Raw genomic sequence first — 23,360 nt, 5'->3', positions numbered from 1 at the left:
TTGAAGGTGGCAGGACAGTTTGAGAGAGCATACAACATCTTGGCCTTTAAGTTTTGTTAACTTGGCACAGTTGCATAGCCACATAACTTGCTCTGTCTTCAAATTTTATGTTGTTACAGGAAATACTGTCCTACCTATAAGATAAGAACTTGTGTAAACAATGCCATTCTTTTTTTTATATGTTAGTGGCCAGTGTTAGAAGAGGAGGTGCCCCTTTGCTGCAAATCAACTTCTGTTCTTGGAATCCAAGAAAAGTTGGGTCGTAGGCATCATCTAGGGCGTGGGTGTGGAATTTCTTCAAATTATACCGTGCCATCAATGATGTGAGTACCAACAGACTGCTGCCAATCCCCAATCACCCAGTCACATTGAGCTGCTAATGGAAAGGAGACCCAAAAGGCGTTATTAATGAAGGCAGTCAGCTTTTATGGAAAGGGGCAGCTCAATTCCACTCTTAGCTCTTGAAAAGTTGGGGGCTATTGTCTGGTTAATTTAGCCTAAACAAAACAGTGGATGCCTGAAATTTCAAATACTAAGTTAACATAATATCAGTGCCAGTTTATTTTGACAAACGTAGTTGCTTGACATGGAAAGAAAGAAAACTGCCAAAGTAAATGTTTTTTTTCTCTCTCTCTCTAAACATTTGGTTGTTTTTGCTGATTAATACAGGACATTTTAAATTTTGAGATGGTCTCTGTCATGTTATTATAATGATATAATACCTTGGACTTATTTATTGTACAAGATACAAGGCACCAATCGCTCCTAAGGGATTGGGTAAACACATGGTTTCATTTATTAAAACTAGGCACATGAGAACAGTTATACATAGGTATAAAGCCTGACGGCATCAGAGCTGTGTGTGCTCTGCTCAAAGCAAAAGTGAAACTTAGACTGGATCACCTGGTACATTTGCCTTCTGATGATGTCATGCTGCTATCTCTTAAAGGCATATTACAACATTCTCTTTTCTTTTTAAAGATGCTTTCCCCCCTTCCAAAGAAGTATAACAATTTACAATACATTATCATGTTTTGTTATCATTACATAAGTGCATAAAACAGATGAATCTGAGTCTCTAAAGCATAAATGTAACCTGCTCATTCGCCCAGATCTTGCGATAGTAACCTTCTCTGGAGGTTTCTTTAATTGTTCACAGTGATTTGTAGGATTTTCATTCTTAGATGTTGTTCCGGATTGCATCTGGAATATTTTCCTAGATGCAATAGGACTGTACAGTGGTTGAGGAGCTGGAATGGATCTTATTAGTCCTCTGTGATGCCTCACCATTGAGCCTGTGTGTGTAATAGCTTTATAGGATCTTGGTGCAGAACAAATCCTTGTCACTTCAGCTGGTTGCCAAGTACCTTCTGTGGGATCCTGGATGCAAACTTATTGTCCCAACTGTAAACTTGGCAATTCTGTACCTGCATTTTTATTGTGCACATTTGTCATCTTCTCTTGTAGTTTTGCAAGTTGTTCTCTAGTTTCTGAGAGAGTAGAATGGGTAAGAGTAGATAAATTGGTATGTAGTGGTCTGCCAAACATGAGATCCGCCAAAGATGGAATAGTTGCACTTAAAGGTGTCGCTCTCAGGTGTAACATTGCAATTTGTAGATCTTGCTTGGTCTGTCTACACTTGGGAATTAGGGATATCACTGTGTGAATTATTCATTTAGCTAAGCTGTTAGATCTGGGGTAATGAGGAGAAGTAGTGTGATCAATATTCCACTTCTCTCACATATCCTGGAATGCCTTACCAATAAATTGCGGATCTTTAGTACTTAGAGCTTGTAAGTTTTGTCGGCCTGTGAGGATCACTTCGTACTTACATCTATCCTTGAGTAGCTCTTCGATGCTGTACACTTTGGGCTTGTCTAGCAGGTCTCTTTGGAATGCTTCCATGGGAGTGGATGCAATCACCAATTTGACAATTCTGTCTGCTAGCTCTGAGTTTGAAAAATCACAGTATGTACCCTTTTTTCTGCATCTGCTGATAAAGTGGTTTATGGATTTTTGTAGGCTGTTGTTGAAATAACATGAACTCTAGTCAATAAACGTGGAAGTTTAACCTGATTCTGAACCAGTCTTCCAATGTAATCCATATCTTTTGGGGATCCGTTAGCTCTTCTTCTGTTAATGCTGATATGTTCAGCCCAGGGAGACCTTTACTAACAATTGCTAGGTGAACTTTTATGGCTTGCTTGTCTGGTTCAGACACACCTGAATCAAGAAACCATGGGCAGAATTTTGCCCTTGGCGTGCGGGCTCGGCGAGGGCAGTCAGAAAGCCAACCACCACCCGCGATCGGGCCCAGAAGACAATTTAACACTTGCGGGCCACTTAAGGCCCGCCCAGCGGGAAACGTGAGCGGCAGTGCTGAGCGTTGCCTGTGCAGGGGGAGGAGCACGAGCCGGGTGAGCGCGGCCTTCGCGCATGCGCACAATGCCATTTGCAAATCTCCGAGGCACAGAGCTGCCTTAAGAAGATGAACGGGTTTCCAAAAAAAAATTTAAGATTTTATAATTGTTATGAAACATGTCCCCTCATGACTCTGTCACATTAGCAGGGACATATTATTAATGAAAAGATAAAGTTTTTATTTGATTTTTATTTGCATTTTGAAACCTCATCCCTGAGGTTTCCAAAAAAGTGCAAAGGCCGCTTAGCCTTTTAGCCTGCCATAAGGTTGGACAGGCAGTGAAAAATGTATTTTAATTAACCTGTTAATGGCCTTAATGGGCTTCTTAATTGTTGGCAGGCATACTGCCGACTCCAGCGCGTGCCCGCGACCGAAATATAGTGTGAGTGCGTGATGACGTTGGGACACACGCCCGATGTCATCGCGCGTCATTTTACGCTTGGACGGGTTGGGGGCGCACCGGCCTAACTAAAAATTTTACCCCATAGTTCTGTACTCTGTTTACACATTTTGAGTTCAGATAGTGGGTCAGCTGAGTTCCAAATCAAACTAGGGAATTTTGTGGACATTCTGACAATACCCTTTTGACCTTCCTTCTTCCGTAGTACCTGGGATGCGTATCACTGTGGCTGCTTTTCCATGCTTTTCTGAAGCTCAGCCCATGAAGACAAGTTGTGTGGGAATGTGCCATGGAGTAATGGCATCTTTACTTTTTATTCAATTTATTGCTCAACAGCTCCCAAAGCCACCTGTTATAATTTCAACCTTCTCTGGCCTGCTTTTTATGACTTTTTTTGGGTTGACTCTCCCTTGATCTCTAGCGATCCATTCCACAGCCTGGCCACTCGCCTTTCCCGACTGAGCTAGCTCAATGCTGGTCCTCTCGATGCGCTGTCCCACTCATGGAACTGATAGGCTGTGCGCTGCAATCTCACCATGAAGGATACGCCTGCTTACCATCTCTTTATCTGAGCGCTAGCTCAGTGTTGTGACTCCAAAGCTTTTCTTTGCAGTCAACCCACTGTATTTTCAACACTCCGGTGCTCTGACTTTGTTGCGGTCTGACCAAAACATCAATGGCTGTTTCATGCCATGCAGTACAATCGAAGACTGTTCACCTTGTCATGTTATTATGATGATACACTACCTTGGGTTTATTTACTGGACAGGACACAAGGCACCAATCACCCTAAAGGGATTGGATAAACACGTTATGGGTTCATTTATTAAGACTAGGCTCTTGAGAACAGTTATACATAGGCATAAAACTTGAAGACTGCAGAGTTGTGTGTGTCTGTGCTCTGCTCAAAGCAAAAGTGAAATTAAGACTGTATCACATGACATTTCCCTTCTGTTGTTCTGTCAGGCTCAAATTCCTTAAAAGGCATATTACAACAGTCCCGATAAAAATAAACATCAGGGTACCTAGACTGTGCATAGCCAACTCAGATGTAGGAGTATAAATTCAGCATTGTTTTGCCAACCTTTTTTTAGGTGCACAGCAAGGAAGAAATCAGGCTGAGATCTCCCTTGCCTGATTTGCGACTCCATTTTCGATCAGGCAGCTTTTAGTCATTTGCCCCACCTCAAACAGGGGTCTATTTGAATCTGCTAATCAGGGGTCTACTGGTTATTTCAGGATCCCTATACCAAATTGGACACAAACTGGGTGAATCTTGCCCCAAGCTTTAAGTATTTTTGGGTCTATGATGGCCTAAGGGAGCAGGGGTTGTTTTTTCTCTTTTTTTGGCTCTTGCTGTGAGCCTGTATTTGAACCTTGTGTTTGTCTCCCCTCCTCTTGTAGGATCTACTGCTGGCATCATAGGTGGCCCAAATTGGTGACATCCAAACGTGGCCTGATGCCAATCCCTACACTTGTTGGTCCATGGTTTCAGGTACAATTTCTAGCCCATCGTCTCTAAAGGAAATCACAATCTGTATCCTTAGTCCCATTACTAGAATAATTAGTTATCAGTACACTTAAGCCATGGTCAGTGCATCTACAAGGTAACACTGAATTCCACTTCAATATCACATAAGTTACAGTCAGGAAACTCAGCTTAAAAATTACCAGTTATTGCCAACTAAGTCATAAGAAAAGACCAAATTAATTAAAACATAGGAACAAAGGGACCAGGGACGACAGAGCACTGCAGATGCTTGGACTTCAGAGTTTGAAGTCAGTAACATGCACGGGGGTTAGAAATGGGCAGGGAATGTGGAGAGAGGGCAGAGTTCTTGCTTTCTTTAGACCAGTGTCTGTTTGTTGCGTTGGGGATTCTGTCATCAGCATTTATGATACCTCAGTGTTTGTTTTCACAGCTTTGCTGTGAACAGCAGCATTGACATCCTGGGTCTTCCCAACAGGCAGCTTGCAAGGATTTGCAAGCCAAAGCAGTCAGTGCACAATTAGTTTCACCTGTGATGCAGAGTTGCCAGGAGAAAGAAAACTGTTTGTTAAAATACCCACCATAGCACTATGGCAGCCTTACAATTGAACTGCAGGCTATTCTCATCTACTTCAGCCAATTAATGAAGCATTCCTTTTAACTCAGGATGTGTTGTGATGTGACAGATGAAGGGAATGCAAGAAACCTCAGGAAAATGGGGGCTGCACAGTTGTCATTGAAGTATAGAAATACCATTATAAAGACTCTAAAACTTATTGCCACAGCAAGAAATCCATTACCTTTCGATTTATTTTTAGAACATCTTGATGGGTTCTTATTTAAACGTGCATTGAAACTTTTAATATCCCACATTAAATTAACTTGCTTCAATTGATAGCAACTCCACAGGTACAATATTTCCCCTGACTTTTGACATTAAGCCATAACAGGAAGATAAATCCAGAGTACAGCAGTCAGTGAATCATTAAAAAAATAATCAAATCAAGGAGTTCAACTCAAACTCAAACTATGTTCCTTCAAATGCATTGATTGCTTCTTTGGACCCTAAAGGTGTCTGACAGACACCCAGTATAATAGAGGATAGTCGTCTTTGATGGAATAAACAAACAACACTGATGCCAACCGGTATGTTTGTTATTGCAAGTGTCTTCATTAAAGGAGAAAGAAGGCCTTGGGGGAGTACTTAGAGAGTCAACAGCAGCACCTAGGCAGTACAAAGTTTTGCTAGTTGGACCACCTCCATCTATTACTGATAAGTAAGCATCCAGTCAAATTAAGTGGACTGCTTAGCCTGCATGTCTTTGTAACAGAGAAGGGAAGGAAAGGAAAAAAATTGAAGAAGGAAGTGTATGCATGTGTGCTCAAATCCTGGAGCCAGGATGGAACTCGTAACCTTCTAATGCAGATGCATATGCTTTCCTGGTTAATAATCTAAGAGTGTAGAAACAGGAGTAGGTCATTCAGCCACCTTGAGCTAGTTCTGCTGTTCAGTTACTTCATGGCTGATTTGAACCTGCATACCTGAGCCCAATAGAGTATCTCCGACATTGTCCAAAGTCTGCCTTCTCCATGCTAAAGGAGGAACAGCAAAAAACCCTGGCACCACAGATATCATTCCATCAGTTTAATTATTTCCTAATAATAGACAATCAACTCTATCATGGCTCCATTTCATTTCATAAAGGCAAAATCTGCATTAATATTCATTAACAATTAATATTAACAAAACATGCAGGAATATTCCTGCATCCCTGTACTTTTACTATTCAATTCTGCCAATGGGACACAAATGTTAACATATCCTATGATACCATTAGTTAACAAAATTCTATCAATCTCAGTTTTAAAATTAATGATTGATCTAGCATTAATTACCATTTGCAGAAGAGAGTTCCAAACTTCTTGGCCCCTCTGCTTCTGAAGTCCCTTGTCCATGCCATTGTCACCTCTAGACTCAGTTATCACAATGCTCCCCTGGTTAGCATCTCCACTCTCCATAAATTTCCAAAACTCTGCTACTCCCATCCTATCCCCCACCAAATCCTGCTCACCCATTATTCCTACCTGTCCGAAGCTTCATTTGCTCCCTGTCCCCCAAATCATCCAAGCTTCCAATTTAATATTTTCATTTTCCTATTTAAATTCCTTCATGATCATGCCGCTCCCTATCTCTGCAAACTCCTCTAGCACTACAATACATGCCCAGAACACCTACAACGAAAAAAAATTAGTTCCTCCACTCTGGCTACTTGTACACAGATCCAACCCTCTTTGCCTAAATATTTAAGTCCATACCATCTAGGTGCTCTGCAGTTTTGTTTTCCTCTCCTTTAAAACCCTCATTAAGGCATACCTTCTTAATCAAGTTCTTCAGCACCTCTCCTAATATTTCTTTCTTTGGCTCAGCATCCAATTGTGTTTCATTATATCTCAGATCAGAGACCATATCTGTATATGGTGAGGCATTGGGCTCAAAAGGGCTGTACTGAGGCCAAAGGGAAGGATAGCACAGGTGCTAACTCACCAGAGGGTGAAGTCATAAACAAGTTCCCCTATGGAGGACTCAGGTAAAGGCTTTAAATGGATATGCACAATCAAATGCTTGGTGTATTGGAAAGCCTGCCAAAAATCTGTGGTTAATGTCAAATAGTGTGAAGGAGCCTGGCACCAACTTGGCACAGAGCTTTGCTTGTACATTTTCTTGGAGACCATCTTCTCAAACATGGAAGTAGTGGCCAACTCCACTAATATAATTATGGATTCAACCATGATGCAGAATCTGATGACCAATCTTGCATCTTCCATTACAGCACAAGCAGCAGCCATCCAATGTCTGACTGCTGCAGTGGAAGCTCAGACTGAATTCATGCAAGGTCAGCTTACGGTCATGCACTGATTTGCAGGAGAGGGGGTCCTTCCTGATGTTGAATGCATGTTCAGCTGTGTGAGCTTAAGAGAGGGTATTGACTGGCATGTTGAACTTCAAGATGCCATTGTTGGCATCAAATCAGCATGGCCCACCAATTGAGGTCATGATCATCCTGCCCTGTATACCTCTGGTGGACATTCACTGATTGCATTCTGACTCATGCAGGGTGGGCACCATTTTGGAGCTTGAAGAAAACTCAGAAACCAAAAAACATACCAACAAGCTGAATATCTCATTCTCTATCTCCTGGACCAATAAGATATAAGAATTGAGAAATAAAGAGAGCAAAGACTGAAAAGCTAAGTGAATTAGAGTAGGTCAATTCAATGTCTAATCAGGTATGGTAAGAGAAATAAAAAGGGGGAGAAGAAAGATTGGATTAAGACAAAGGTAGGGAAAGGGGGAGAAAGAAAAAAGAGAACAGGAAGAAAGAATAAGTAAATAAAAACATCTTAAAATTTAAAAATTGACTTTTTCTTTCAAACCTCCCGAAAACAATTCACAGCCTGAAGAAATAAGACTCTACACTTTTAATTGTTTTATTTTCCAGGCAAGAGAGATTTATTGGCAGTCGTTAACAAGCGGGTACTTATGCTGTTAATTACTAGATTTAACTCTGTGGCAAGTTCAATGGATAATTAATATACAAATGTAGCATCTTCATGAAAATCACAGAGGTTAAGAGTGTGATGCCATATTCACAGAGTTAACGTTGGAGTGCTGCAAATTGCACGGCAACATGTGGCAATTCACAGGTCTTTGTTATAAGTTGCTAATCAGTTTGAGCATTAATATCAGTATGTGGTGCTCAGATACTGTTATTTTTCAGCAAATTCTGACCTATTGTATCTGCTTCAATCATTAACTTCCAATATCAATTCACAGATACATAACCCTCCATGTAAAATGTTTCTCCATGCTCTCTGTCCTAAATAAACCATATAGCTATATCTCTTCATTCTGGCTTCCTCAATCGCTACAGCCTGTTTCTATCTACTCTGTCCCATCCCACCATAATTGTAAACAATTAAATCAAATCACCCATTACCTGCTCTTCTCTCATGAAAGCAGCTCCAATGCAAGTCTTTGTATTTGTATTCCCTAATACCAGACAGCTTCCTAATGGATCAGTGTTGCCCCTCCCAACACCCTTCCACTTAATTGAACATTGTTCTGATTTGGAAATGCAATACAACCCTAGGGGTGTTTTTCTTTCAAGTTAATACTAGATCATTGCAACAAAATCTTAAATCCCAAAAAACACAGAAGTCAAAAAATATATAATATTGAACTTCCTTTGCAGAGTTCTTCAAATACCATTTACATTAGTTTGATGCTTTATCCAGCAACAGAAAATAGCATTTTGTTCCAATGTGTACACAAAGAAATCAATTATAACCCAACTCTGAATTGCTTTTGCATCTGCACCAAATTTCATTGAAGCACCAAGGTGACTGGTTTGTACATCATATTGAATACAGAATCCTTGTTTAGTGAAGAATGGAGAAAAGCAATGATTTTTCCCCAATTTAGAGTAAGTTATTGAACCTCCTTATCCATCAGAGCAACTTAATTGTAAGTTAATTTTCTTTTAGAAACGATTTGTAGTTGTGCACCACAGTGACTACTTTCTGAAAGTACTTCATTGGCTGTAAAAGGCTTAAAGCAGTGAAAGATACCCTATAAACACAAGTATATATTTCTTTCTCTAAGTGCAATGTTTTGCCTCAACCTGATGATTAAAATAGATTAAAAGAGCATGGCAGTTAAGGTAGCCATTAACATAGGCTTAATTCCTGCCTTGGTGCTGCAAAGCAAATTTGTATCACAAAGCAAAAGAGCACATAATAAGCACTATGGAAAAACATACTTGCATCGCAAGATGCTGACTGAAAACATATTTTTCCATGTTGAATGCAGAATAGAACTTAGCTTACTTGGAAGGAGAATAAAAGCAGGTAAAACTAAAAGAACAACTTCAGGTTAAACTGCAGTCAGGTAGCTAATCTAGTTTGATGAGGGGTGTTAATGGTATGATGCTGTAATCAGTGACAGTGTATCAGTTTGTTAACTAAACATGGCATCAGTCATCATATCCACATGTTAAATATTTATATACTTTAAATTAGAGTGAAATATTGCAACTTCTCTAATATGTACAATATAATGGGTAATTGTTTTATATGTATAAAGTAATAAATCCTTTTTATTTGTTCATGGGGGTGGCTCACACTCAGTCTCAGGGAACGCCAACACTGTCCATTCCTATTAGTCCTTGAAACTGCATTGGAGTATCCTCGAGACTGCACTGCACTCCCTGCACTGAAGTGTCAACCTGATTTTGTTTTTGTGTTCAAATTTCTGAAGTAGCGCTTGACCCAGTGACTGCTACCAACAGCCCCATGGTTGAGAGCTCCACCAATGGCTTTGTGGGAAATGCACCATGTGGTGCAGCACTAACCTGCAAGGTCAGAAAGTGCAGATTCAAAACCAACCTATCCCGAGTTGGTTGATGTTATGTCAGCAGCAATTGGCCATACTGGGCCATATGTTGTTGATAGAGGGAGGGATGTTAGCCAGGAAAATGGGGAACTCCCCAGTTATCTTCAAATAATGTAAAATAAGTGGGCTATACCCACCTAAGCAGACAGACAAGGCTTCAGTTTAACTTCTCAAAAGGAAGATTGGCCACAAACCCCAGGAAATGGCCATTTATACCATTTCTCTAGATTCCAGCCAAAGCAATGGGGAGAGATCACGGAACTTCTACCCAAGCAGATGATACTGAAATGTTAGGTAAGATAATGTGCTCAAGTCCATAGTGTATTCTTTACAACCTTGTGACTCAAAGATTAGAACACCAATTCAACCAAGGTGAGTCTGTGGTACCATTATCAAACAAGATTTAATTACCTGTAAATTTGGGGACTATTGACTTATGCCAGGGTATATAAGCCTAGAGCACAGATGAGGGTAATTCAGCCCATGAGTTTGTGCCAGCTCTTTGAAAGGGCAATCCAATTAGTCCCACTCCCAAGCTCTTTCCCCATAGCCCTGCATTTTTTTCCGTTTTCAAGTAGTCAATTGTGTTTTGAAAGTTACTACTGAATCTATTTCCTCCACCCTTCCTGGAAAAACATTCCAGATCATAACTATCTGCTGTGTAAAAATCTCCTCCTTATTTTTCCCTCTACCCCCTGTTTTTTTTTGGCCATGTTTGCAAACGCTGTACACTGGCATTTCCATTACACAGCAAATACATTAGATGCTATGCTAAAGAGTAGATGTTGATTCAGAGTGCTTACTGAACCTAATAAGCATGGGATGTAATACAGTATTTCATGCACTTTTCTCAAAGCTAGGGTGTCACAGCTATAAACACCACAGCTCATTCATGTTATTTTTTGAGTAATATTAACATACACAAAGCAAATTCTTTTCTACCTGCACTTTGTAATGGCAGTTCTTCCCTTGGTCTTCTGCAAGATGATGTGAATGGTCAAATCCAACAGGTGCACGGGCTAAAGACAACTAGAACTTCCGTGTCAACAAGACAAGTCAATTAATCAATTATTATTAATTATTATCAAATATATTTTTCTGCCAATTAAAGTGCTTCATCATTTAGAGTTGATGGGTGAGTACATCCAGCTTATAATAAGGGAAGCAAATAGTAAAGTGCTTATATTGGTTAGCTAACAGGAAAGGATAGAAGATTGGATAGCTAACAGGAAACGGAGGGTAGGCATAAATGGGTCGGTAGGAGTGCCACAGGGATCAATGCTGGGGCCTCAACTATTTACAATTTATATCAATGACTTGAATGAAGGGACCGAATGTATGGTTTCTAAATTTGCCAATGACACAAGATAGGTAGGAGCTGAGAAGAGGACATAAAGAGTATGCAAAGGAACATAGATATTGCTGGAAAAAAGACTTGACCAATCAGGGTCAAGCTGCTTGGTTTAAATTTCAAACAATGCTTGGCAGTTAACTATCAGTCACCATCACTGGTGCATTATCCACAGCAATGCCTCTACCAATCAAAGCCCACTTGCCAACCATCAGCACTCTCTTCACATACAGTATAAATTGTTGTTTTCCCCTTATACTGGTATCCTTGTGGAGTGTCCTAATGAGTGTAAGATGAAAAGCTTCGATATGTCTCTTTTTTCAGCAATACTCAAGTTCTGTACTACCAAACGAATATAGGTACGTTAAGTGAGTGGGAAAAAATTTGGCAGATGGAGCATAATCTGGGAAAATGTAAACTTGTCCACATTGGCAGGAAGAATAGAAAAGCAGCTTATTATTTAAATGGAGAGAGATTACAAAACTCTTGAGGTAGAGAGGGATCTGGGTTTCCCGGTACATGAATCACAAAAAGTTAGTATGCAGGTACAGCAAGTGATTAAGAAGATAAATGGAATGTTGTCATTTATTGCAAGGGGAATGGAACATAAAATTAGGAATGTTTTGCTACAGTTGTACAGGGCATTGATGTGACCATATCTAGAGCACTGCGTACAGTTTTGGTTTCCTTATTTAAGAAGGATATAAATGAATTAGAAGCAGTTCAGAGAAGTTGGTTGGAGGAATTATATTATGAGAAAAGGATAGACAGGTTGGGCCTGTATCCATTAGAGTTTAGAAGATTGAGAGGTTATCTTATTGAAACATACAAGATCCCGAGGGGACTTGACAGGGTGGATGCTGAAAGGATGTTTTCCCTTGTGGGAGAGACTAGAACCAGGGACACAGTTTAAAAATAAGATGCCTCCCATTTAAGATGAAGATGAGAAGAATTTTTTTTTTCTCAGGTCAGGGGTCTTTGGAACTTTCTTCTCCAGAGAGCAGTGAACGCAGGGTCATTGAATATTTTTAAGGCTGAGGTAAATAGATTCTTGACTAACAAGGGTGTCTAAGGTTATAGGGGGAAGGCGGAATATTGAGTTGATGCCACAATCAGATCAGTTATGATCTTATTGAATGGCGGAGCAGGCTCGAGGGGCTAAATGGCCTACTTCTGCTCCTAATCCATATCTTCATATGTTTATCATCATCAATGCCTCACAAAGCACCCCCAATTCCTGAGATCAAAAAAATACTTGAGTACTGTATCTGTAGTGAAGTATTACTTGTGCCAGAGTGAGAGAAATACTCAAGTTTCAATGTATACATATTCCTGAAAAGTATATACCATGTCCAACACAACTCTGAGGAAATAAATATAGGTTTGGAGATATTTATACATGAAAATGACAGTAAAAAGGCACTTACAATGTGATTTAAATCATTTCCTTAAGGCTTATTTTCAAGAATAGGAAATCTTAATTACTTATTGCCCAAGCTATCATCAGTGTTGCATTACCCTGTGATTTTCTTTATATATAATATAGATATATATACACATGCCAGAGGGGCATACAGGAGTAGCAAACCACAAAATCTTTAATTTGGCTGGCAGGCCACAAAAATTTATCCTTCTGTGTACATTACTCTAACAGGCTCCAGATATGCTGTGTCATGTTATTGATTGTTCTGCAGATGATCTGATGTAAAACCTGCAACAATGAAAGCATCATGATGCACTCCTTTGTGTTGACATTATACTCTCCCCTTCTTCTAGAAGCAGCCACACTAACATGAATAACTTACTTGATGATAGATACATTAGTGAAGACTACAACAAGCACAGATGTTTCCTTGGTGACATTTTCAGTAATGCAAGTTAACGTGATGATTGGGATGCCGTTACTGCAAGCCACAAAAATGAAAAAAAAACAAAGAAAAACTTGCATTCACGTTGCACCTTTCACAACCACTGGCCATCTCAACGTGCTTTACAGTCAATGAAGCACTTTTAAAGCGTAGTCATTGTTGTAACATAGGACAAGTGGAAACTGTCTTTACTTTCCACAGTTTCAGCTGTTTGTCCCAATTCCTGCTCAGGAACTGCTGTTATCCCCATCAGCCGCCAAGTCACCATCCTGATCATTTCTATGTCACAGCAAGCTATACATCTGTTTCCCGCCTCCTTCAGGCTGCTAGCCATACCAGAAGCTTCTGTTGATAACACAGAATTATGTCAACACTTAACCAAGTCTGACCTTTGAGCTTCAGGAATGATCTTTGAAACCTAAAAGAGCAGCTATTCAGATGTTCCTCACAGCCATTTCTTCCAACAAAGCAACCAACTGAGTTCCAGTCTGTATTCCTTTTCAAGGTTGTCCTGATAGTGTTGCTCCAATCGCCACAATATGGCAACTGAGAAAGCTTGAGGTGAGAGGAAAACACATAACTGAAGATGAAATGAAAGAATGTGGGGCTGAAGGTGAATGGGAAGGTGAAGTAACTGAAAATGAATGGGAAAGTTGTCATGTTCATGCAATTTAGACTCATGGATTTATTTGAAATGACTATTTTACCTTAAAACAAAATGGAGAATGGACACTCTGCTTTTGAAACAAAATGAAGTTGAGAGGTTTTTAACTTTCTGTCATTATACATGGAACTACACAAGGCCCTGGAAGGTAGTTTGCATTTCTGGTCAAGACATTAAAATTCAATCAACCTTTTGGGACAATTCATCGAGAAGGTATTATAATGCAACAAACATTTCCTGTGGATTAATGGCTGCCATTATCCAAATAGTTACAGAAACTCATATGCATAGGACTTGCAGACTTCTTGGCTGTGGAATTGAACTTGAAACAATGGGCATGAAGAAATCTATTCTATCACAAGTGTTATGGACAGGAGAGGTTTAATTTAAACAGCCATGATTTCTCCTCTCACCACCTGTCTGAAAACAGAAAGATGTTTGATTTGCCTCCCCCTTTATAAGCAGTGGTGCATTTCCCAACCTCTCAGTTTTGGTGTGATCCAATTTTCTATTAATAACCACACAGCAAACTCAAGTAGTATGAACTCAAAGGTTTGGTTTATTTGCACATACTCAAATGTGGAAGGAGGGCATCAACGTTGCCTCCCTTGCACTCAAACAGTGAAAGAGGGATAGAGAAAAAAAAAGACTTACAGGGAAAAGACCACAAAGAAAATAATTATTGTTTCACATGTGCCCAGAGTCCAGAATCAAAGTCCAATGAGATATTCCTTCATGGAGGTCGACAGGCTGAAAACCAATGCTGTATAATTCACTTTTCCATTAGAATTGACTTCACAAGAGGCAATCGGCACACAGAGATGAATCTGTCTTGTAGGCAATGGTACAGAAGTTCCAGTAGAAACAATATAGATGGGGCCAGGTATTCAATCTGGGCAGAGTCCCTCTTCTTTGCTGCTGCTTGTAGATGTTAAAATGGCAGACTGAGTTTTCAGTACAGCAAGGCAATATAACTAGCTCCACCAGCTAGCAGTTCATGTCACATGACCCTCACCTCTTCTCTCTGGCTTTGAAAAAGAGTGTGTATCCCTTTGTCAGGGCCCTGAGATAGTTAAATGCTCCAAACATTAAGACTTGAAAGGAAGTTTGTAGGGTCCTTCCTCCTAGCAGATGAATTGGCTCTGGTTGGCCCCACAGAGCACCCCTGCCAAGGGCAAAATTCTGCCCCAGATTTCTGATATGTAATCAGACACATTTTTGAAAGAAGGAAAAAGAGCTCCAGAGCAGCAAAGGCAGAAAATTTGTGCTGGCCTTTTACCTACCTATTTGAAGAACCAAGCCAGGCTTTTGCTTCAGGGGTTTGATTGCACTTGACTGGAGTGAAGCCAGAGAAATCTATCACTTCAAGCAGTAAGTTACTGTGAATCCATCTTCATAAAGCTTCAACTTCTATTTCTTCAGTGGACCAAAAAGGGATTCACAGGCCTACAACATTTCAAGCCTTCATCTTGAAAGAAGAAAGTGTGATAGCGAATTTTAGACTTTGAAGACCTAAATGCATGCTACCTCTTTTGTAATCACCTTTTCTTTTGTCGGCAGGTGGGTGTCTGCATGACTGTTTGAGCAGGTGCGTTTGCATATATATTTTGGATTTTGAGCAATAAACTTTTATCCTTCTTTACAAAAACAAAATTAACGCGAAAACTCGTCATTTGTCTGTTCTTGAGCAATAGCACTCAGGAGGTTAAAACACTTTCCTTTTACAACACATCTGTCCAGGGGTGTAAAAAGGAGAACAATCTTACCACCCCTCCCTTGTCCATAACGAGTTGCAGTAACAGATGGTGAATGGGAAAAGTGCAGGTTAATTTACTCAAGGTGAACGGGAAGGTGCAGTAACTGAAGGCAAATGGGAAAGTATAGCAGCTGAAGGTGAATGTGAAGGTGCAATAACTAAAGGTGAATTGTCATAACTCACTGAGGATAGTGCACTGCAATATCAAGCCCCACTGTTCCCCAAGCTGCGACAAATGTGAAAAAGTTTGATCAAACCACCAGATTGCCCCAATTCTAACTAACTGTTTAATTTAGGTTAACAGAATACGTGGACCAGGTTTGTAAACTTAATAAGTGAATAACTGTTATTGAACAAACTGTCATTAATCAGTGGCAAAAGAAAGAAATATGAACTGCTAACTTTTAACTCTATAACCTAAACACTACCTCTTCTTAAATCCCTATGCACACATACAAGACACATAAGACACACAAAAACATGGATTTTAAGGGTGGGATAAAACAGTTCAATAGCACCAATTCCAGAGTACAGGATTCGATGGGTTGATTTTGGTGGATGTCTTCCAAATTCCTTTCAGTTCTTGTCGAACTGAGGTGGTCTTGAAGACACGAGGTGGTCTCCCAACACTTTCAGTATTTAGTTCATTGATTGAGCACTTGCATTTCAAAATTTCTAATGGTGACTTTCCCCTTTGCCTCTTGACAGGGGTTTTCAGAGAGAGAGCAGGTTATAGAGATATGAGAAGAAAAAGCCAGCTAGCTATTATTGTGCAATTGGAATCTTCCACACACAGGAGAAAGAGATTTGAGGTCTTCTTCCTTTCAGGCTAGGAGCTATTTTTCTGTACTGCTTCTCACACAAAACCTGGTTATTTGGTCAGGAGCCAATTAAAACATTGTTGCCAAGCAGCTCCCTTGGTCCAGGATTCCTTTCCAACACCATCCTGTCTTTCATGGCACACTCTGTTCCAGGTCTGCAACATTGTATATATCTCTCATCCTGTTCCAGTGGACATGTATTTCAACCTGCACCCATTGTAATTCTAATCCACAGTCAAACAGAAAATAAAAATATACGTTCTTTACAACAGTCCAGCAGAAATAAAAAGATATGTTCCTTACAGAATGAGAAGGTGCAGTAACTGAAGGTGATTGAGAAGGTGCAGCAACTGAACATGAATGTGAAGGTGCAGTAACTGAAGGTTAATGGGAAATTGCAGTAACTGAAGGTTAATGGGAAATTGCAGTAACTTAAGGTGCATGGGAAGATGCAGTAATGAAAGGTGAATGTGAAGGTGCAGTAATGAAAGGTGAATAGGAATGTAAGGGTATTGTTACTGAATGTGAATGAGAAAGTGCTGTGGCTGAAGATAAATATGATAAATTGGGGGGGGTGCAAAACAATATAAAAATATTCTCTGACAGCAGGAATGGTGGAGGCAGGTTTGATCAAGGTATTCAAAAAGGAATTAGATGGTTATCTGAAAAGAAAGAATGTGCAAGGTTACAGGGATAAGGCAAAGGAGTGGGACTAGGTAGAATGCTCTTTCAGTGAGCCAGTGCAGGCTCATTGGGCCAAATGGCCTCCTTCTGCACGGTAAAGATTCTGTGAATGGGTTCCTAGGAAATAAGCTTAAGTCCAGGAAACAGGATACATCTAATAAATAGCTAGATGTTGTAACTGGAAGATGGTAGAGTTCAAAACATTGTTTCTTGACAGTACTTTACTTTGTTTCTCCTCGATATATAATTCACTTAACTTTTCACTGGTTAAAAAAAGGATACAAAAAACTTAGGAATCCTTTTTATAAATGATTCATAAAATCTACCTGCATTTCTCTAGTGAAATCTTTAGACCCACTTGTAGCTAGATCACAAGCTCTTCCACTTCCCAGAGAGTAATGTTTTATCATGAAAATGTCAAGCATTCAGTGATTTAAGTACAGATTAATTCAGTGTGCAATGGTAACTTGGATTGGCTGGGATAAAAAGCTCAGGTGGTGGACTGGATAAAAGTATGACTCTCCGCATGGTGAGCTGCCAAAATATTAAGACCAACTTTGAAGATCAGCCAAATTTTCAGTTTGTCATTGAGCTGGAGGATGGAATTCTAAAACAAAAATAAAAATAAAAATACCTGGAAAAACTCAGCAGGTCTGGCAGCATCTGCAGAGAAGAACACAGTTAACGTTTTGAGTCCGTATGACTCTTCAACAGAACTAAGTAAAAATAGAAAAGTGGTGAAATATAAGCTGGTTTAAGTGGGGGGGGCGGGGGGTGTAAAGCTGGATAGAGGGCCAGTGATAGGTGGAGATAGCCAAAAGATGTCATAGACAAAAGAACAAAGAGGTGTTGAAGGTGGTGATATTATCTAAGGAATGTGCTAATTAAGGGTAGAAAGCAGGACAAGCAAGGTACAGATAGCCCTAGTGGGGGTGGGGTGGGGTGAAGGGAAGGGATTGAAATAGGCTAAAAGGTAGAGATAAAACAATGGATGGAAATACATTTAAAAATAATGGAAATAGGTGGGAAAAGAAAAATCTATATAAATTATTGGAAAAAAAGAGGGGGGGATCGGAAAGGGGGTGGGGATGGAGGAGAGAGTTCATGATCTAAAATTGTTGAACTCAATATTCAGTCCAGAAGGCTGTAAAGTGCCTAGGTGGAAGATGAGGTGCTGTTCCTCCAGTTTGCGTTGAGCTTCACTGGAACAATGCAGCAGGCCAAGGACGGACATGTGGGCATGAGAGCAGGGTGGAGTGTTGAAATGGCAAGCGACAGGGAGGTCTGGGTCATGCTTGCGGACAGACCGAAGGTGTTCTGCAAAGCGGTCACCCAGTCTGCGTTTGGTCTCTCCAATGTAGAGGAAACCGCATTGGGAACAACGAATGCAGTAGACTAAATTGAGGGAAGTGCAAGTGAAATGCTGCTCTCCTTGAAAGGAGTGATTGGGCCCTTGGACGGTGAGGAGAGGGGAAGTAAAGGGGCATGTGTTGCACCTTCTGTGATTGCATGGGAAGGTGCCGTGGGAGGGGGTTGAGGTGAGGGGGTGATAGAGGCATGGACCAGGGTGTCCCAGAGGGAACGATCCCTGCGGAATGCCGCCAGGGGGGGTGAAGGGAAGATGTGCTTGGTGGTGGCATCATGCTGGAGTTAGCGGAAATGGCGGAGGATGATCCTTTGAATGCGGAGGCTGGTGAGGTGATAAATGAGGACAAGGGGGACCCTATCATGGTTCTGGGAGGGAGAGGAAGGTGTGAGGGCGGATGCGCGGGAACTTCCCATGCAACCACAGAAGGTGCAACACCTGCCCCTCCCTTTTTTTCCCAATAATTTATATAGATTTTTCTTTTCCCACCTATTTCTATTATTTTAAAATGTATTTCCATCCATTGTTTTATCTCTACCTTTTAGCCTATTTTGATCCCTTCCCTTCACCCCACCCCACCCCCACTAGGGCTATCTGTACCTTGCTTGTCCTGCTTTCTACCCGTAATTAGCACATTCCTTAGATAATATCACCACCTTCAACACCTCTTTGTTCTTTTGTCTATGACATCTTTTGGCTATCTCCACCTATCACTGGCCCTCTATCCAGCTCTACCCCACCCCCCCCCGACCTTAAACCAGTTTATATTTCACCACTTTTCTATTTTTACTTAGTTCTGTTGAAGAGTCATTCAGACTCAATACGTTAACTGTGTTCCTCTCCGCAGATGCTGCCAGACCTGCTGAGTTTTTCCAGGTATTTTTATTTTTGTTTTGGATTTCCAGCATCCGCAGTTTTTTGCTTTTATCTTAGATGGAATTATAAAGTTTGTAATTCGCAGCTGTGTCAAGTTTGAAGCAAGTCTGCTTGTTCATTCCCAATAAAGACTCCATTTCTCCTTAGTCCTGTTTAAAACAACTTTTGGATAAGAACAAGTATGGAGTAAATTAAATGCTTAAAAATTAGGGGGACAAAATCTCTCAGCAACATGGAAACAATGCATCACAACAAGAAATATAGCAAAATCAGGTGGCTGAATGAGGCAGTCAAAACTAACTGAACAGCTAAAATGAATTATTTTAGAAAATAATTGTTAACAGATTCTAGTGAAGACCATGAGTCATACAAAAAAATGTGTGGATAACCAAAATGCTTGAGCATTTGATGGGATAAGTGAACGTTGGAAAGACAGATTATAGCAAGCAGCATGAAGAATCCAATGGCATTTTATTTAGTTAGCTTAAGAATTACGAAGAAACTTGTGAGACAAGCTGAATAGCTTGGGGTTGATTGTGCAGGATTGTATTGCATGGCATGCAAGCTGAATGGTGAATGGACAATGCATTCATCTGGTGAAGTCTGCCTATCATTATAATCACTAAAAGTGCTCTCGAGGGATTGTTTAAGGACCATATTGCATGAGCGGGTGATATATCTAGGGAATCAACAGCTGCTAAAGGGCTGCCGCTTGTAATTATATCTGTCTTTTATATTGCCAATATGCAAGATTTGTTGATATCAGTTCAGGATTGCAGCAAGGGGGAACTGGGATGGAGCCCCTTTTGAGCATGCAGAAATGGAACTGCCAGTCCAGAATGTGTGGCAAAAGAGAATTTTACTTCTATGGAGCAAAGAGACACCCTCTATATTAAGACTACAGTTTGAAATGATTGGATAAGGGTGGCCAAACAAGTCAAAGTACATTCTTGTCTCCATTGCTTATGCAAGCAAGTACAAAATACATTTTTTGAAATTATGAATTTTGCCACAGTTTGAGTGTCCAAACTTTGTCTAATTTTAGTATTTGGTACTTGAGAGAAGACCAAAAATACACTCACAATCTAATGCAACTTCATCGAAATAGTATGCAAAGCACTCAGTTACAGGATGTTGTTGGTGGACCCTGTTTGTTCCTTCACAGAAATATACCTCCAATGCTGCATATAAATCTTGTAAATTCAGATTGGCAAATAGACTGTCAACCCAAGTTACTTGCACACTGTATGTTCATGGATTCATACAAAATGGCATTTCGCCTGGGCACTTAAATATCACTGTATTTGTTCTTCTATATTCTAATATATCTAACACTCTAACACAAAGCTTGACACCATTCATGGCAAAGCAGCCTACTTGACTGGCACCCCAACCACCACCTTAAACATTCATTCTCTCCACCACCGCTCAGAAAGTGGCAACAGTGTGTAGTATATCGCCATCACCTCCTCAAGGGAAATTAGTGATAGGCAAGAAATGAAGGCCTTGCAAGTGATACTGACACCCCATGCATGAATAATAAAAAAAATGTATTTTTATGTCACCTCACAGGGAAAGACTTGGAACACCTGTGAACTGAAGCAGACCTTTCCAATTATCCCCATTGACATATTTTTAAGGTAAGGACCGTACACAAATTCTGTGGCTGGAGAAGAGGGAGGGAGAGAGGGAGAGAAAAGGGAGAGGGAGAGGCAGAGAGAAAGAAGGAAGAGAGGGAAGAAGGATTGCACCTATTTAGCACGTTCCTCAGGATGATCCAAAGTGCTATACTACTGAGGAATAGCTTCTGGAGTGTAATCATGGTTGTAATGTATGAAATATGGCAGCCAGTTTGTACATACCAAGATCCCATAATCAGCAATTGAATAAATGGCGAGAGAAGCTGTTTTTGGCATTAACAATTTAACTTACAACCATAAAAGACTACATTCAAGGGTAATGAAAACAGATGATTCATGTGATGCCCACTGTTCAAGGAAGCTATCTGGCAAATCTGTAGGTACCCAATTAAATGCAACTGTAATTCAGAAGGGTGAAAGATTACTTTGGTGGGAGCATAGTCACAGTAACACAAAGAAGGAGTCTCCATTTGCAAAAGTAGAAAAAGAAAAGGGATTGTGTATTGGAGATTATTTATCTTACATTGAAAGCACCCATTCAATGTGCAGCTCATGTCAATAGTCTAGTGAAATAATGAAATATAGCTCAAAAAAGCATTCAATCACAATTTTAAATCATTACTTTTAATTTGTTACAGATCATTGTGTGATACCAAATTAGGGTAAATAGAGGAGCCTATAAGCACCATGCCTTAAATGACTCCTTATTTGCTCCATATTTTCTAATAGTCAATTCCTAAAAATTTAATAAAGTCACGAACGAGATATACATTTCAGTTCAAACATCTGGAGGTTGTTCTGCTCTGGAATTAATCCACAAAATGTTTTGATGGCGCACAAAGTTGGAGTGGATTCATAAACTTGCCTTTGATACAAAGAGCAAGGGATGCCAGGGTGTCAAGGAGGAGATGCCAAAGTGAAGTGATATCTCGGCCATGTGCCAACACAAGCTATTAGAGCAGGGCTAGGTTCCACAAGAGACTGAACTGAGAATCTAGCCTGAAAACATGACAGTAAAGTACGTGCGGACTATCAATAGGGCATCATACAATGAATCATGTCGGAAATTCTTATGTGATAGAGACATTTTTCAGATTGTGCACTATTTTACAATGTGTATATATGCATAGAACACCTCCACAATTACAGGGATGGTCTTTTAGCCTCCCTCAAGTCCAATGGAATGATAATACAATTACAGCAGCATTTAATTTACAGTAAATTCATTTACCAGTCAGTGAGAGTGGCAAAAATATATACAAATAAATCAGAGAAGCATAATTATTGAGATTGTTTTAAAATCTAAAACTGACAGGCTATAGAGTGAACCCTCCCTGTTATCAATGCTGGTAGACCCTCTGTCTGTATCAGCTCAATTATTGGTTCATTAATAAAATTAATCTGTACGATCTCATTCTACCTCCAAACCCTGCCGCCAACAACTGAGCTAATCCCTATTGCATTGCATGCAGGATTTAGCCTCATTATAGATGCATTAAATATACATTAGCATCTTGTCTTTGGAACATTCACTTTTTTTTGCAGAATACGCCAGATTCATTCTATGAGCCAAATCAATACCCATTCTGTGGTAATGGAAGTGGCCTAGCATTTGGTATTTCATCTTCACTAGTACTTCTAATAACAGAGCCCAGTTTAGCATCAAAAACAGCAGTTAACTGATAAAAGCCATCATTTTTATTAGGGTGATGGTTAGCTGATGCCTCTCCCCTTTGAATAAGAATGATGGATTAGGACAATGGCCTTGATATTTACTGGGGTGAGATTTCCAAGCAGGGCCAGGGAGAAGGAGTTCTGGTGGGGAAAGCCCAGGTTTCCCTGAACACTGTGGAGTTTTTATTTCATTTTTTTAGCACAGGATCTCCACCCGGAAGCCAGCCAGACTGGTCGGCTTGGCTCCCTATTGGGTAGGGAATACTGCAGAAGAAGACACGGCACAGGAGCAGGTAAGGGTGTATTGCTTAGTGATTGGAGTTGGGGGGCACAGAGTGGCGTGTAAGATTGGGATGTGGTTGCGGGGGTTCAAAGACATATCGGGGCAGAGTTGGACAATTGAATGGGTGTCAGTGATCACCGGGAGTGGTCCGATTGTGAGGGCACTGATTAGTGATCGTGTGATCAGACATGATCTGTTTGAATGGCGGAGCAGGCTCGATGGGCCAAATGGCCTACTCCTGTTCCAATTTCCTATGTTCCTATGGAGGAATCCAATTGTTGAAATGGAAGCAAGTTAACTTGGGGATGGGAAGAAGCACATCTGCTCCTCCTGGCCCACAAGCAATGTAGTAAAAAGCACTTACTTCTTCTATGTAGCAGTTGTCTCCTTCCTTCAGTTGCCAGGATTCCTGAGGCTGAGGAAACCTGGTCAACCAGGCTGAAATTAAAAATGGAGGTAATACCTGAGTCACTATGGCTCAGGGCATTAACTTTGGGACCGCTCACTTTTGGGCTCCCCACTGTCCAGCATTTGACTGTCAAGCAAATAAGGTGCAGTCCAATGAGCCCAGATATTGGCTCTCAGACTTTATCAATCATGAAAATAGTACTGCA

General features: G+C 40.4%; 1 long non-coding RNA gene across 1 annotated transcript; it reads left to right on the top strand.

Annotated features, from left to right (window-relative positions):
• The first annotated feature begins 309 nt into the window (after positions 1–309).
• LOC144682959 (uncharacterized) lies at positions 310–22,748 on the top strand. Its single transcript, XR_013577139.1, has 3 exons — positions 310–610; positions 20,722–20,789; positions 22,664–22,748. It is a non-coding gene; the product is annotated as an uncharacterized LOC144682959 (long non-coding RNA).
• Positions 22,749–23,360: the final 612 nt, after the last annotated feature.

This window comes from Cetorhinus maximus, chromosome 7 (assembly GCF_964194155.1).
Source record: "Cetorhinus maximus chromosome 7, sCetMax3.hap1.1, whole genome shotgun sequence".
NCBI classification, from domain to species: domain Eukaryota; kingdom Metazoa; phylum Chordata; class Chondrichthyes; order Lamniformes; family Cetorhinidae; genus Cetorhinus; species Cetorhinus maximus.
This window is presented reverse-complemented; position numbering and strand designations above follow the sequence as displayed.